Consider the following 14,756-nt stretch of genomic DNA (forward strand, 5'->3'; position numbering starts at 1 on the left):
GAATTCTGCTCCTGAACTAAACTTCCACAAAAGCCAGATATTTTCTCCAGTGAAGAGTGGTGGAGAACAGAAATCAGATTTTTAATGCATAAGAACATGTTTGACTTTAAAAAGAGTTAGTTCTCTTGATCTTATAATTTTTGAGAGCTACGATATTAAAACCAGGCTCCTACTAGATAAAATTATACCCTTGACAGCAAAACACTTTGGCAACTGTACTTCTCTAATAGTTACAAACCTTCCCAATCCCACTGAAGTAGGTATTTGCTTTCAACCATGTCTGAGGCAATTCCATGAAGAAAGGGGGTTGCTGGAGCAGACCCACATTTCTTCACCATACATTGGAATAGTCTCATTAAAAAAAAAAAATAGAAGCTAATCATAGCAACATCATTTTGCTTTTCTAGTCTGAAATGGCAAAGGAAACCCTAAGCATGATAACAGCTACATAAACGTTACTCTGAGAAAAATGCCACAGATTTCTCAAAATGAATTCTGTGATTAAAAGAGCCTGTGTCTACTGGACTTCATGACATTGATGCCAAAGGATTTAATCGCCAAGTAAAAATTACTTGGATGAGAATGGCTTACTGGATGACACAAATTAAATGAATGCACAGCAAAAGCAATCACTGAACTAACTGTAGTGAAGACAGTGCGAAAATCACACCTTTAGCTACTATCTTTGAGGTCAAGTTAGTAATTAATATAGTTGCTGTATGATATAAAACGAGTGAGCAGAATCTATGTCAAATAATAAGCCACCTCGTGCAACCCTGTGACAGAAATTGGTTGTATAGACTCGTTATTTACAACACCTGCATGTTGTGTATGCTCCCTAGGAAAATGAAGCATTCACCTTGAAACGTCAGGAAGTGGCATCTTTTACAATATATTACACAGCTAAATAAAGCTCTTATTTTTTTGCCGTTCTATTAGTGAAATAATTCTCCGCAGCAGCTAAACATCCGCGCTGTACAGATGCTGGCACAAACGTGCCTGTTTACAAACTTCAAAAGCGGCAAATAGCTCGGGAGAAGAACAGGAGAACAAATTACTCCCTGAACACAGAGCGGTCAAGGTTAGAAAAAGACAGAGCCATTTGCCTAAGGAAGACCCAGCAGTTACCGCCTTGCGACTCACCCTGAGATGAGCCAGACAGGGCAGAGGCGCGGATGATGGGCAGAAGGGCATCTCCGCTGCAACTGACCGGGCTGCAGCCTCAGACTCACTTCCCCCTCCAGCCCCCGACCCACACGTCGTCCGAGCCACCCCCGGGAAACACCTCCCTTGGATAGCCAGGCGCGAAGGGAAGAGGCAGTGGGGCGGTCGAGCCCACGCAAAGAGCAGGTACTTTCTCCTCGCATGATGGAGACCCGAACTTTTAACCGCCCTCTCCGGCAGCGGAACGAGCGGCGGTGTTAACCCTCGGCCGCCCCAGGGCTGCCCAAGCCCCCGCCGTCGCCCCCCGTGCCTCAGCGCCGCGCCGCCAGCGCACCACAGATGAAGGCACAGCCTCCTAATTCACCCTGTCCTCGGCCGGGACTCTTCCCTGCCCCTGCACTTGAGGGGACGGGAGGTGTGAGTGTGTGCAGGGGGAAATCCCTCTTCCCTTGTTCAACACCGTTTCCCCTCAGCAGCATCCTGTCCCCTCCTCGGCATCAGCGGCACGAAGGAGCCCCGCTCCCAGTCCCCGCCCGGCCTCCCCGCGCCCCGGAGCCGGCCCGGCCGCTCCGCGGCGGCGCGAGGAGTTTGCGGGGCGCCGCCAGCCCGCGGCCCCTCCTCGGGGGCCGGCCCTGCTATTCTCCCTTAAAAAAACTTTCCCTTTTCCACCCTTTTGTCCAGCTCCCGCAGGGCCCGAGGGCGGAGAGGGGCCGCTGGAGCGGTAGGGCGAGTGCTGGGCGGAGAGAGCTGGGCTGCCTCGCAACGCTCCCCGCCCGCCGGGCCGCCCCGAAGGGGTCCGACCTTCCCCAGCCCGTCTGCCTGCGCTCCCCGGCCGAGCAGAAGCGGCTTAGCAGAGCCACCAGCCCGCGGGGGAGAGGTGGTGGCGCCAGGCAGACAGGGGCGGGGAGCATCCCTGCCCCAAAGCCACCCTTCTCCGCGGGGCTGCGGGAGGGCAGTCGGCAGCCCACCTTGGCGGGGCCAGGGCGGAGGGTATGGCGGCCACCGTTCGCGGGGAGCGGGCGGAGACGGGAGCCCGCGGCCCCCACCCCACAATCGCGAACAAAGCCCGCGGCTGCGCCGAGGGCTGCTCCGCGGAAGAAGTTGCCTTGGTTCCAGGCTACTTCGCCCCAAAAAGCAACCCAGCCTTGGAAAAAAGCCCAGTAAATAAATACATCGGCCGCGACCCAACTACCTCGCGGGAAGAGCAGAGACGGCGGGGTTACGCCTCTGCACGGAGCGGCCACATAGTTCTTGTAACAAAGACCCCACCACCCAGACCCACATGATGCCCGGGGTGGCGGGCGGCGGCCTCGGCCTCAGACCCGACGTCTCGCGGCTGCCCCCCGCCCCACGGTGCCTCGGCGGGCGCGACCCCCTGCGAGCGGGACTCGGCGGAGGGAGGCGAGGAGCCCCAGCGCCGCGCATGCAAGCCGTGCCAAGGGCTAGGGGAGACAACTGGGGCTAGGTGTTGGGCAACTGGGGGAAGGGGAGTGAGGGAAGAATAAGGGGGGGGGGGTGAAAAAAAGATAAAAGAAAGACGAAGCCACGAGATGCCGGGAAAGTGGCAACAGCAAGCGCAGCGTGTGCACTTGCGGGCGACTCTCCTCCTCCCTACGCGCTGCAAACGATGTCGAGACAGAAGGCAGGAACCAGCCTCAAACCACACACCACCCTCGCTCCTTCCGAGCCTGCCCGGGCGACACGGGAGCCTTCCCTTCCGAGTAACCCCCAAACAGGAATACGGACGGGGGAGTACTGTACCTTTTCGGTGCATGTATCTGGGCAGCTAGAGGACAACTAGCTGATGTAGTGTCCCATTTAGTAATCCATTTTAGGGGATCTCTCTGGGAAACTGGAGCCACTCTCTCCTTTGCAATCCTTTGTCATTACTACATGTATGCTTCCAGGGGGATGGTATATTTAATATTTCTACTTTCTGAATTGCAAAAGCAATTTGTTCATTTCCAATGATGGGCGAAAAGGGGAGGGATCAGGTAGAAGAAAAGAAAAAAAAAAACAAAAAAACAAAAAAAAGCGTTAGCAACTCCTCTCCAGACCCAAATTCCACTAAGGTTCCACTCCAGCGAGTCCCCTTCAGCCGAGCCTCGGGAGGTAAGTCATTTCGTGGTCTCCCTCTGGTCCCTTTCTACCAAAAGTGCTCCCGTTGTGACGGCTGTTTCAGGAAAACTCCGAGGCAGGAGGCACTCGCTGTGCCACGGAAGGAAAGCGCAGTCGCTCCTTGCTTCGGGCTGCCGGGCATTGGACTGTGCGCGGCGAGGACCAGGGAGCCGCTACCTCTCTCCCTCTCTCCCCCTCTCTCTCTCTCTCTCTCTCGCCGCTACCGCTCCGCCGCCCGTCTCCCGCCGCCGCCGCTGCCCCGCCGCCCGCGCGCTGCCCCAGGGACGCGGCTCCGCCGGCGGAGGCGGAGACAAAGCCCGGGACTGGCGCGCGCCGGGCGGGCGCGCCCGCGCCCCGCCCCGCCCCGCCCCTCCCGCTGCCGCGGGCGGGGCGCGCGCCCGGGAGGGGGCAGGGCCCGGGGGGGCGGGGCCGGGCGAGGCCGAGGGAGCCCGGCCGGGAGGGGCGGGAGGAGGGCCCGGCCGGGCGGGACGGGGGTACGCGGCTCTGCTGGCGCTGCTGCCAGCGACACCTCGGGGTCGGGGCCGGGCGGCACGGGGCTTGTGCCGAGCAGGTGCCTGCGCCGGGGACCCGCCGCGCTCGGCCCTCGCCCGCCCCATCGCAGATGCCGCCGCCTCCAGCCATCACAGTCGCTGCACGCCGGCGGGGCGCGGAGAGTCGGCGAGGGGCGCCTTAAGAGCGCGGTGGGGGGAAGAGGGCGGCCTCCGCAGCCCCTCGGGGGACGGGGGCGCGGCAGCGCAGCCCCGCGCATGGAACCGGGCCGTGCCCCTCGGCGCATCCCCCGCGTCCCCGGGGGGAGCGGGACCGGGGCTGCAGCTGGCCGTCCGCTTGTCGCCTTTCCCCCTTCCCTCCGCCCCAGTCCCGCCGCGGTGGTCGCTGGCTGCGCTAATCCCTGTCTCGGAGACGATCCAGCCGGGAGCAGGAGCAAGCGGCGCTAATACATTAATCCACCCTCTCCCCGTCCCCGCCCGAGGTCCCCCGCCGCCGCCGCCGGCAGTAATCCCCGGACCAGCCCCGGGGATGTGCCGGCACCGCTCCCTCCCACCGCGCACGGCGGCCGAGCCGCCCTCTGCCCCGGCGCGGTGCCAGGACGGCGGCAGCGGGAGCGGGAGGTGCAGAACCTATGCGAGGCCCGCAAACCTGTCCGGGGCCAGGCAAGCTCAGCCGCTGCTCCACGGGTTCGTCTCGCTCGCCCGTGGGTCCGTCCTGTGGTTCTTCCCCCTGCTCCCGCGCGCCGCTGACCTCTTAGAGCATCGGGGCTGGAGCGGACAAGCTGCGGGAGCGGGCTGCGCTATAAACCCTACAAAATAGCCCAAAGTCTTCGAGCTGCAAAACCCGCGTGCTTGTTTCCTTGACGGCGGCATGCGATTCCTCAAGAGTTTTAGCAGTCATTTCCACCCTGTAGATCTCGCTGGAGTTAAGGCTGAGAGGAAAGCCTTTAGTTACTTGAGCGCGAAGGTATCTGATTTCCAGGGGATTCATTTACATGTGGAATTACTTTAACATGATTTATATTTATTTTTTTCCCCAACCAGATAAGTGAAAGAACAGAATGCAACTAAGGGATTTGCTGTCAGGTCACGAAGTGTGGCGTTAAAATTAGAATAACTACTTTTTATCACAGTTGCTTTTTCTTCCTTTTATTTTCAGATCATGAAAGGACTCTGAGACATTGGTTTTGGTTCTGTACTTGATTTGGGTTCTAAAATTAACCACATAGCCATTCAATTTCTAGTTGTTAGATTACAAGGGAAAACATTCATCTGTATCAAGGAAAAGTTTCTTCTTTCCTTTCTGACAGTTTAAACTGAATGTATATAGTGTAATTTTTCACCAAAGGAACTGAGACTTAATATATATTTTTTTTCTTTCTGCCCCTGTAAATCTAAGACAGAGTAATTGCTGGGGACAGATAAATTTTAGTGAAACAAACTTACCCTAGTCCTGAAAGCAATTAGAGAAACACAAGTGGTACAAATAATTTCTGGGTACCCAAGTGTGTGTCAGGGGCGTAAACTACATGAATGTACCTTGATTTGCAAAGACCCCTAACCCCATTTCCACAAAGAAGCCTTAGATCATATCATGATACTTCTCCCTCTGCCAGGAAATGAGAACAGAGACTGAACATAGTCAGGATTTGTGGAAAATACCCATTTGACAATGGCAAATGCTGACATCCTGTCATAATGTTATGTTCAATCACTGCATACGTTTTGAGGTGTTCAAAACTGCCACTGACTTTGTTGTGGGTTTGAACTGTAGGCAGATCTAGGTTTGGTCTTTACTGTGTGCTTCAGACACTTCACGAATATTTCTGCAATACTGAATGGTTTGTTTTACACTTACATTTCTTCAGTAATCAAAAAAAGGCTCTCTGACAGAGAATACTTTCCCCTCCTATAAATAGGGTTTTGAAAAATACAGACCAGATTTTTATAGAATAAAGTTCTGTAAGAAGCAGCACTAAAAAAATCCTATTTTCCAGACACTGGTACTAGCTAAGGCATCAGTTCCTAGACGTTTCATGTTCAGGTTCTTTTATGAAAGTGTTTTCTATTCATCCATTTTCTTTCTCTGTCTTTAATTTCCAAGCCTGCACTCCCTAACTTCTTCTCTTAAATCACACATTGTAGCCCTTTTACATATAGCCCTCTGCCAAAATGAGAGCCAGCTCTTCTGTCCTTTGTTGCTGCTCCTTCTGCTCTTAGCTTACTAGAACTGATTTACAAAATCAGACTTGTCTTCATTGCTTAAAAACCCACTGTCTTTTGTTTTACCTGACTCCCTGTTCCTTTTCGCACTCGGTACCCAATCCATTAAACTATTCTCAACTTTTCTCTCCCACCAAGTTTTTTAGGCTCTTTTCCTGGTACTTTAATGTCAATCTCAATTCTCCATGCTGTCAGATTTTCTGAAAACAGAGACACAACCTTATTTGTTTTGCCTAGACTAGTTAACTGTGGGCTACTCACATGGGCTTGGGGAAGGGAATTATTACCCTTATTGATGGGAAAAGACATATTTTTTTCACTGGCTGCTTTTTGGCAGCTGCAGCAGTAGAGTGCAGTGGATTTTCCAGTCACAAATTCTTGGTGAGGTCTCCATGGAGCTGTGCATTTTAAAAGCCCTATCTGAACAATGCACACAAGCTATAGAGAACTTCTTCAACTCATTCCAACCCGTTTGCAGAGTAGATCTCTACCAAAGATTTGACTTGAGTTCATAAGAAGATGTTACCTCTACCCTTCTTTCCCCATCCTATATGAAATATGTTGACTTAAACTTTGTGGGACACCTGGTTTATATTGAGGAAGGGATTTGGGTCTCTTTCACTGGCAGCAACTGCCACATTCAGTTGGGATGTTCAAAATTCAATGCTAATTGCCATACTGAGCCCCACGTTGTAATCATCTATATTTTCTACTCTACCAACTTCCCAGAGTCATGTGACAGTATGAGCAGCATCCCCTTAGATATAGCTCTGAGGAGCTGGGCTGCAGGGTTGCAATGGTACCTTGTTGAGCTCAGCCCCGTTCATTATCTTCCTGCATGAGAATAATATGTGCAACATTCCATTCAGCTTGTTCTTGCCCCTATTTCAAAAGTTCAGAGTGCAGCAGAGTTTTACATTGTCAAGAAACAACACACAAGTGGTAGAGCTGAGGATTTTGACAGCTATCTGAGAAACACAAGAGGATTTTGCCCCACAGAAGGTATCAGATAGTTTTGATGTCCATGAGGCACTTGAAGCCTGTAATCTGAGAAGGGCTTGTACTCCTTTTTTTATCTCTCCTGTTCTGGCATCAGAGGAGATGCTTTTACCTGTGGAGATATATCTCACCACAAATAAAAACAAAATGTTGAATGCAGGCACATCTTATATAAAAAAAGCGTTGACTTTTTTAATCTTACAGCAATAGTGAAATCACATCAAACTGCAAATATGATTTTTGTCAAGACAAGATTATTGAATATCTGGCAAAGTAATTACTCCTACGCAGAGAAAAATAAGATCTTTCTTTTAATCACTTCAGGGGAATTCACCAAACTTAGCTGTACGCTGAAAATGTGGTTGAGAGTGGGCAGATTTTTCTTCAGCCAGAAGCTGTTCTTGGGTATAGTGCAGCTAAAGTAAAGAAGACTTATAAAAACTAACATACGCACAATTCTCAACCTCCCAAAGTAAAATGGCAACTGGTCTTTTGCCAAGTTGACTCCTGCAGTGAGGTTCATAGTATGAAAGTGTGAGCACTACTAGACATTTTACGGATCTTTCTGAACATGTAAAATCAGATTAGATTAAGAACAATGAGTTTCCTCCATGGATGCGATTTTTAATGTTGAATCCCTGCAAAATTCTTTCTGTAACTGAGGACCTTACTAAAAATGCCACATTTTTAGGTTGCTGGATGGCATATATGGATTCGCTTTTCCCAATCACTTTGTTCAGACATCTTCGAAATGGATATGCAGATGACTGTAGGCTGACATGACATGCTTAACAAGGACCATGCAATGTTTTGAAAGGTCAGCAAAATAGTTTGAAACGCTCACTGGAGATCCTTCGCTGAAGGATTTGCCTCTGCTGGGAATCCAGAGTGTTTCTCTGCCAATTCTGTGCAGGTTGGTCTCTACAACTATGGAGGATTTTGGAAGGCAAGCAAGGCTGCAGAGCAGATGTTTTATGCAGGAGGCTACCCTGGTCAGCCCCTGCTGTACTGTGCCAGAAAAATCAGCAGAAATTCATGTTGCATTGTGAGCAACATTCACATGTCACTGTGTCATCTAATTCCCAGAAGAGCAGAGTGTTACATGATGGTGAAATAAGCAAAGAATACTGTGGATAGCGGCTGAACCATATGGTGAAGGGAGTGGTTCCTCTTTGAAAAAAAAAAAAGGAAAACAACATAGCATGTAAGATCAATATGGGTAAGTGATGTAGAATTTAACAGTTGTTAAAGCCAACAGAAATTTGCAGTGATTCACTATCAAATTACTCTAAACACACGTGGGCCAAATCCTCCTGTGGTGTAAATTAACATAATGTTATTAATGTTGGTGCATCTGTATTGATTTCACCTGCTGATGTTCTGTTTTGTAAAATTTCGCGAGGAAGGGATCTTACAGTGCTTTTTAACTAGCCTGAAGAGCTCCACAACAGGAATATAACTGATCTGTTGTATTCCATAGGCACTTAAACTTAAGTCACTAGAAAAATTATTTGCTATTAAACTCTATTGGATTTTCCATAAAGGGAAACTTAATTTTTTCACACAGTGGATGTTGATGATCTCACATTAGTCTCTTCTAGTTAGAGTCTCTGAGAGGAAAATTAATCAGAAACTATAGAGAGAGCATCTAACCAGACTTTTCAAATTCTATTTCCCCTCAATTTTACTATGAGAGAAGACAGCATGCTCCTCAGGTACTTCATGATGATTTAGTTTCAAGTATTGTGCTCTACATTTTTAGTTCACTATTTCAGAAGATCCACACACCCAGCGATTCCAACATTGTGCTTAGGTGTTGCATCCTTTTTGAGTACAGTGAGGAACTGAACAGAATAAAATGTTTCGGCTGTTGTTTCTCATTATATGATTAAGGTTTGACACTAAGGATTGAGGACAGCAAGTGACTCTTTGAAAACTTGCAAAATATATTTTGATTGGAAAGTTAAGGTAAATTAATAGAGTTTTCTTGGGGTAAATCCTCTGTTCTCATCAGGACTCCATAAAATCAGGCTTGATCAAGAACTTAAGGAGAATAGTGAGGAAAGACATTTGTTTTGGCTTTGCCTATGCTCTTGCAGAGGATAAATATGGTCCAAAGTGAACCATTGCAGTGGCTCTCCAAAAAAACAATGAACATTTCAGATCTAGATGGGGTAACTGAGTGTAAACTTATCGTAATTGAAAAGACAGCACTGAAAAAAGTAAATATTATAATAAAAATGTTTTAAATACAATTACAGCATCAAACTGAGAGCTAAGCCAATTTTAAATAATAAGAAATGGTTAGTTTATTGAGTCAAAATCATTGCTTTCAGTGTCCCTTCAGCTGAACTGAGCCCTTAGGAACATTCAGTACGTGGAATTGCCAGGCAATACAATATTACCAAAGAGAAACCTTTAATGGTTTCAGTATCTGAAATAAAGAGGCTTTATTCCATCCTCCTCCCCAACACACACACTTTAATTCATAACATTAAACCTCATCCAGCTGACTTCTTCTTCTTTTTTTTTTTAACCCTCAAATTGATGGCAATGGGTAGGAAAAAGGATATACAACTGACAAACTAAAAGGAGAAATGTGAAGAACAGAGGGGAAAAGAGGAGCCAGGACAAAATGGAAGAGACTAGAAGAAGGCTCCAGCTGAGAAAATTTATGAAGCAGAATCTGCAGTGGGCAAGAAGGAGGGAAACTAGAGAGAAGTGCTGGGAGGAAAGAAAAAGGAAGGAAGAGAAACAAGGAGAGAGGAAAGCAAATAATCTCTGTGTGCAGCAAAAGATTAGCGAGATATAATAACGCAATGTAGGAAAAATGGGATTGGTTAAACCTTAACCATTGAACAGCTGACAGGAAACGATCTTTCAGTCAGATTTTATCCTTCGACCTTGTGAGATTACTGAGTTGAAATATTCAAGAAATGAGAGACTGAGTTGTTCTAGGTTTACACTTGCTTTTAAATAATATGAATATTTTTAAATACTAATGGAGAAATTAATGTCAAACACATTATGGCCTGCTAGGATACGGACGAGTGACTGAAAATGTGTTGAAAGACATGACAAAGTATTTGGGAAGAAAAGTGTGTGTCCTGATTTTGGCACAACAATTTTCATCAGTGTCAATTACCTCCCAACACAACCTATTTGGACCCAATTCTGCGTGGAAAAAGTGACACAGGATAGCCAGGAAACAACAGTGCTCCAGGTTGAATGGTGAGTCAGTCTAAAAAGGCACCAAGGTGACAAGCAGTCATGTATCCTGTGTGGGATAGATGGAGTTTGGCTCCTCTTGCCTCACACCTGTGAGCAAGGCAAAACCAAGTGAAGGGAAACGTCTCTCACATTCTCCTTGTGCACCTTCCCTCACCGAGGTTCAGTTAATGTCCCCAGTGTCTCACAGGGAAGAGCAGAAATTTATTCCTTTCCAATGGAGAATATGGGATAAGCTGTTAGTTTGTAGCACAGTGTGTTTTTTATGGGTTACAGTGGGTAGTTGATGGGGTCTTTTCAGTGATTTCTGAGAATGCTCTGTCTAGCAAAGATATTACTCAGCAAAAAAGCTGAAATGGATATTTTCCTTTGTCTGGTTGTCTGTAATCATTTTTCCCAAGAGGAAAACTGATCAAATGGTGTTTCTAACTCTAGTTCATGTGACTGGTGCAGAAAGGGCTCTCTTTTGGCTTTTCCCTGTATTGCACTGAGCCAGGAAAAGTAATAATAAGAATTCTGGACACTTATATTCAGTAGTCTAGATTTTTCCAGACCTGTACTCTGCCAATGGTATTTGTATTTAAAAGAGTTTTACTCCACAAGAAGCTTCACTGAGGGTAGCTGAGGAGTTGGGTATTTCTTACTGTATGCAGAGGTGATAGCTTCTGGCCCATCTGAGGATGATGATGAGTACAGCATTACTGCCAGGTACAACCTCTCCCTTCCTCCCTCCCTCCAGTCTGGTTGTAGTCTGGAGTTTCCTGGTGATTATTAGAGCTGAAAAGCATTTGCTAATGAAGTCTGCACTATTACCAAGGAATGAGGGAAGGGAAGTAGAGACTTCCTGTGTTTGCTCATTCCTGGCAATCATTACCTATATGCTACTCTCCACTGTGCCTCTCTCAGGTAAATCACAGCCTAGACATTCCAGTCCTGCCTTAGTGAGTTTCAGTCACTCTGCTGTGCTTGATATTCATGCGACAAGATTGAGAGGAAGTGAGCAAAAGCCATTTGGAACATTAGTCACTGATCCAACATAAAGGACAAGAGACCATGAAGAAACTGACTGCTAAGTCAGTTTAACTCACCATGAAAAGAGTGTTTCCACTGTTTGGAGATGCATATTTGATTCCTGGCTCAAACCATTGTCCTTTCCATAAACCATCATACCAACCATAGTCTTTTAGAGTGTACTTAACAGTGCATATGTGGAAGTTTAGCAGATAAAGAAGAATACCTTGTTGGTGGAGAAGTGGCAAGACTATGCCTAAAGAAAAAGGAACATGGAGGAAAACATCAGCTTGCATGCAATAAACCACAGTAATCCTCATTTTTGTGCCATCAGTGAAGAAACTCCCACTAACTGAAAAACAAATTAACATATTCTTGGCCAGGGTATCATTTATAGCAATACTCTTGGTCTCTTTATTTGATCTGTCCTGAAGACAACATTGTTTCTCACTTTTGGTAAGGACTTCCTGTGGATGTTTTTTGGATTGTACTTTCAACCCTGTGTGGAATCGATGTTCACAGAAAATCAGCAGAAAACATATGTGCATTTTAATATCTACTTACACATTCTGTCAAAGACACAAATAGAGCTTGATGTTGGAGTATTAAATTTTTAGTGGGGCCTGTGCTCAATTGAAATCTTTAATTTGGATGTTCAGTTAAATAAAAATCAAACTGGATTTATAAATGTGCTATGTTTGATGTGGACTAAATTGCTTGGGGAAAAGAAGTGGACTTGGAGAAGTCTTTGGGAGTTTTGTCATGGACTTTCATGGGACCAGATCATCACCCAACATGCAAATCTGTAACATTAACCAGTTTGTAAACATGGCTCTTAAATATGTGAAAACAGAAAATTAGGAAGATCAAAAGTGTGAAATAAAATACCCTCTCCCCTCAGACTGTAAAGTCTGGTTCAGTCTTGGTCTTACTCAAACCAATTGCAAAACTGTAGCTGACCTCAGTGTAGTGAGACAGTGATTTTCAATTTCAAATACAGATTTTGGTGTAGTCTTGTTGTATGTTAGATAAGACATACACAAACCACCTTTCCCCACAGTCTAAGTCATGCTAATGAAATGAATATATCATTCCTGCCTCTTGAGAACTGGTTTCACAGTGACTTAAATCGTACTATGTTCTCAGGCACCAACAGATAGATGTGAGGGTTTTGGTTGGTTGGTTGATTGTTTTTTCATTTCGTTTAGGTTTTGGTTTGGTTTGGGTTTTTGTTGTTTGTTTTTGTGGGTTTTTGTTTGGTTGGTTGTTTTCTTTTGTTTACTTTTTTTGTGGTTTTTTTGGGGGAAGGAGGAAGGGTTAAAATTTTGTTTTATTTTGTTTTTGAATGGCATTTCTGTTGTTCTTTTTTGATTTGGCTTGTCCGGAATTTAAAAGTTGGCAAGACTACTGCAAAAGTACTCCTTGGTTATCCTTAAACTTTCCAGCACAGTTACAAAACCTTGTAAGTAGGGAGCTATAGTGAAAAGTCTACAGTGACCTTAGTGATGGTGGCAGATTATAAAATGCATGTTGCTAAGATGTCTGGTTAATGAATGTCAGTAGGATTAGAAAATGATGAGTGCACTTATTAAGGTTGCCATGCTGTGATAGATTTCTATCACTACTAGCAATGAAAGGTGCGCAGGAATCTGTGGAGACTGCCTCTTTCTCCCAGAAATCAGCACTGTCTCTTATTAATTAAATTGATTACAGAACAATATAAATCTCTCAGTGCTTATTCCACTCATTTCATACATACTAATGAGGATGAGCTTCTGAAGCTGGTGGTTGGGATCATTTATTCAGTGGTGGGAAAAATAACATCAGGATTCAGACCCCCTGCTGACTTTGCACACTGTTGTGCTAGATTTATATTGGCCTACTAATAAGTAACTGAATACATTAAATGAGGCGCTCGTCACTGCAAGGGTTACAAGGGACTCCTTGTTTTTCTTCCTTGTGTATTCTTTAGTGAGGAGATTAGGGGAGATGGGCCCATTATGTGAGTCTCTCCTCTTGGTATTTCATCCACGGGTTCAAAGCCCTCTTTTCCAAATAAAACTATGCCAAAGCTCTCATCAATCATTAAAAGTCCCAGCAGTTACAAACTCTCTGATTTTGATGTGAAGTGCAAAAGTCCTGCTTTTTTTTCACATGAGAAAGTGAATCACACTATACTTAGCAGTTCAAACTCCACATTGCACAGTATGCATGATTAGTGAAGAGAGAGAATACAGGACATTCAGCAGCCAAAGAAATGTCTCTTTAGAGCTCCTCTTTGGGAGGAAATACAATGAAACAAGCAAGCTGGGTATTCCAGTGCTGCATATGTGGCTGCAAAAAAATGCTCGGGCGACTCCTGTATATCCACATCTAATTTTGAACTGATAAACTCAACTTCTCAGCCTTCTGGATTTAGGATGGGAAAAAAGTATGTGTTGTGCTGCCAGACAAGTGGCTCCTGTTACAAACCTAAAATACAGCAATATGACCACATTTTGTAGGAAATACCCTGTGTTCAATTCATCAAGTTGGGTAGGGAAGTGTTGAAAAAAGTACTGTGTGGAAACGACAGTAAATGAGGACTTTTAAATATCTGTGACTGTTGTATTTTCTCTGTCCTCCACTTGTTAGAAAACAGGCAAAATTCACCAGCTATTTAGATCAGTAAACTGATGCCTTCTACAGATGAGTTTACTGTGAGACATGGGAAACTCAATTAGCCTTATTAGCTTAGCTTGTATAACTGCACAGGTAATTAAGTCAGGGTGACCACCTCTTTGAAAAGTCCCATCTGCACTATGTGGCTGTACACAAAATTGGGAGGCTCTTTTAACGTGTTTTGCAAGCAAATCAACAGGAAAAAGACAACAATTTCTGAAGAAGAGGTAACATATTGGATGCAGATGTGTGCAAGTAGGACTTCTATGTGTCCATTGTCCCCAAACTGGCTAAACAATTCACTTTTTTGGATGAGTTGAAGAGAAGGTTCCAGTACACTACTAATTGCCTTCAAATTATGTGACTGGAATACTAGGATTAGATGATTGTAGTGGTGAATGAGGGGAAAAAAAAAATAGTGGGGATTAAATACAGTCTATTCCTTATTTGCATTGTATGTGGCAATACAAATGTGAAACTTTGTAAGAGATTTTAGTATATGTTCCAATTGACTTTGCAGTGTACATATCACCCTGTGAAAAAAAAGTACTTTCCATTTTGCCATGCCTCTTGCTTGCTATGTTTTCTTCCATCTGACAGCTCTTGTTGGTAACTATTTCGTGAATGGATCTTTCCTTTGAAGTTGTAGTTTGCCTTGGAAGAACTACCTGGGAAGCACTCTTTTATTGTCAGACCTTGAATCAGTGTGGGGATAGTTAGTCACCTCTGAACACTTGGGTAAATCACAAATAGTATCTTCTATCTTAGAAGTCAAGTTTTACATTATAACTTTTTTCACTGAGGAGTGATGCTATTACACTCACTTCCTTGTTTATGGAACTG

General features: G+C 45.6%; 1 protein-coding gene across 7 annotated transcripts in view; it reads right to left on the bottom strand.

Moving 5' to 3' along the window:
• SEMA6A (semaphorin 6A) overlaps nt 1-14,756 on the bottom strand; it is a 135,039-nt gene that overhangs the window by 114,614 nt on the left and 5,669 nt on the right. For 6 of the 7 annotated variants that reach the window (XM_017807316.1, XM_017807318.1, XM_017807315.1 and 3 more), the window contains exon 1: nt 2,926-3,513. The gene's annotated coding sequence lies outside the window, so the exon portion shown is untranslated. Of the gene's footprint in view, nt 1-2,925; nt 3,514-14,756 lie in introns of those variants that run through there. The other variant, XM_017807313.1, reaches the window with a different exon arrangement.

Source organism: Lepidothrix coronata, unplaced genomic scaffold, assembly GCF_001604755.1.
Source record: "Lepidothrix coronata isolate B3197 unplaced genomic scaffold, Lepidothrix_coronata-1.0 Scaffold18, whole genome shotgun sequence".
Taxonomy (NCBI): Eukaryota; Metazoa; Chordata; class Aves; order Passeriformes; family Pipridae; genus Lepidothrix; species Lepidothrix coronata.